This window comes from Plasmopara halstedii (genome assembly GCF_900000015.1).
Source record: "Plasmopara halstedii genome assembly, contig: Scaffold_208, whole genome shotgun sequence".
NCBI lineage: Eukaryota > Oomycota > Peronosporomycetes > Peronosporales > Peronosporaceae > Plasmopara > Plasmopara halstedii.
In genome coordinates, this window is record NW_020187129.1 from 329532 (window position 1) to 332016 (window position 2485).

At 54.8% G+C, this 2485-nt stretch overlaps 1 protein-coding gene across 1 annotated transcript in view; it reads right to left on the reverse strand.

Annotated features, from left to right (window-relative positions):
• PHALS_03059 (uncharacterized protein) overlaps nucleotides 1-2485 on the reverse strand; it is a gene marked incomplete at both ends in the record, with an annotated part of 5299 nt that overhangs the window by 1576 nt on the left and 1238 nt on the right. The window lies entirely within an intron of this gene.

Consider the following 2485-nt stretch of genomic DNA (forward strand, 5'->3'; position numbering starts at 1 on the left):
AGATGACCATCTCGACATCTCTCACCCACAGCATGAGATTCTCTCCATCCTTCCCCTCAGACACCTTAACGCTCACCATGAGCGGCTTAGGGCGGGGAGGTCATCCGTTACTAGCGGTGACGTCATAGACGCCAATGATGCAGACATCTTCTGTCTAGCAGCGTGTTTTTGTGATGGGAGCGGATCCCCTCCCGAAGGTGGTCACAGTGACCGTCTTTATGGAAGGCCACCGCACTGACGTGGCCAGAATGGAGGTCTTCCGTGTGCATCCGTCTTCATTTGAAGAGTCGGTGATTGTGGCATTGAATGCAGAATTTAATTTCAGGTCGGCACGACTTGGTTGGAATGCACACTCCAACAACTCGTCGAGCGGTCCTGTGCCCATGGACTCAGCCATGCTGAGGACGAGGAAGCAGAACTCCGAGCTACCGGGCAGCACACAAACACGACGGTGTTTTGTTTGTGAAGACACCCGTCATCTGCGGAACGGTTGCCCCCTGCGCAAGGCGCATCAAAGTTCTTTAAACCATTGCATCAACGCCTACCAGTCGGGCCTGTCGCGGGGGAACGACACCACTCAGTAGGCGCGGGGCGACCTACTGGGAAAGAACTGAGTTCTGTCTAGCCTCAGGGGGGCATAGGTCAGAAGGGCTTAGCCCCGAAGAGCTCCGTGCTCCTGAAAACGAAACGTGTAAGTAAGCCGGGCTTGCTGGTCTTAGAGGCGACCGTAAAGGTCTTCGAGAAGCCATGGAAGATCATCATTGATTCTGGGGCGTCGGGCAATTATGCTCGACGCTCCACGATAGAGGGAAGTCAGCTGTATGCTGAGGCGCTGAAAGTGCGATCGGATGACATCGTCACTACTCGCCTAGCGACGATGACACGTGACACGGTCCCGAAGGTCCCTGTGGACCTTGAAGTCAAGTTCCTTGACTTTGATAGCGTGGAACGCTTTCTAGTTTTAGACTTGGATACAAGGTATGACCTCATCTTGGGAATGGCATGGTAGGAAAACCATGATATATGGATTGATTGGAGGTCAAAGACCTTGGGCGCTACGCGCACGTCTTCTGGTGGAGCTGTGGCGTGTCATGAACCCACCTTTGCTAGGAGACAAAAGCGCTGTTGGCGAGAGCACTGCACCAAGACGGTCAACGTGCTAGACATTGGAATGTCCGAGTTGGTAGTCACCAAAGGTGTATCGAAAACGAGTCCCGAGCGTGGCTTGCGGGCTAATTGTGGAGTGGCCCAAACCCCACCGAGCGCTGCTCAAGTTTTGGAGCAGTCGCTGCATGTCATGCGTGACATGGTCGGCCAAGAGCTGAGGTATTGAGGGCGAAATCCTCGTGACGCACGTGAGGTGGCACGTAACCCACTTAGCGCTGCTGAAGAATCGGAGCAGTCGCTGCATGTCATGCGTGACATGGTCGGCCAAGAGCTGAGGTATTGAGGGCGAAATCCTCGTGACGCACGTGAGGTGGCACGTAACCCACTTAGCGCTGCTGAAGAATCGGAGCAGTCGCTGCATGTCATGCGTGACATGGTCGGCTAAGGGCCGAGGCATCGAGGGCGAGGCCCTCGTGATGCGCTTAGAGTGGCACGTTAACCACTGGACAAAGACTGCGGGGTTGGCAGCTCTTCGTCGGATGTTTTGGATAACATCGGAGCTCAAAGGATCGGAAAGTGAGGGTGACTCCAGACGACGCGAAATGCGTGTTCACTCTGGTCTTACCGAGACATAGAATCTCTGCATTACGCGCACGTCTCTTGGTGGAGCTTTAGCGAGTCATGAAGCCACCTCTACTAGGAGACAAAAGCGTTATTGGCGAGAGCACTGGACCAAGACGGTCAACGTGCTAGACGTTGATATTTCCGAGTTGGTAGACACCAATGGTGTATTGAACAGGAGTCCCGAGCGTGGCTCGCGGGCTGATCGTGGAGTGGTACGTAACCCACTGGGTGATGCACAAGTTTTGGAGCAGTTGCTGCATGTAATGCGTGACATGGTCGACCAAGGGCCGAGACATCGAGGGCGATGCCTTCGTGATGCATATGAAGTGGCACAAAAACTACTGAGCGCTGCTCGAGTATCAAAGCAGTCGCTGCATGCCAATGAGGGCGTGGTCGGACAGAGGGCCGAGGTATCTTGGGCACGGCCCTTGAGATGCGCTTGGAGTGGCTCGTTGTCCACTGGACGGAGATTGCGGGTTATTAGTTCTTCGTCGGATGTTGTAGATAACATCGGAGCTCCAATGGCGTGGAAAGTGAGGGTGACACCAGATGCGTGTTCACCCTGGTCTCACGGAGACATAGAACCTCTGAACAGAGGGGACGGCGACGCCGAATGCTGGCTGCAAGACGCCAGGCGTCGACCCTGATCCAGGCTGTGTCTACCGTAGACGACGTTGCACAGTTATACAATCTCGTCAACAGTATGACGGGGGAGGAAGATGGCGACGTCCGCCTCGAGGCTATGCCTGTAGTA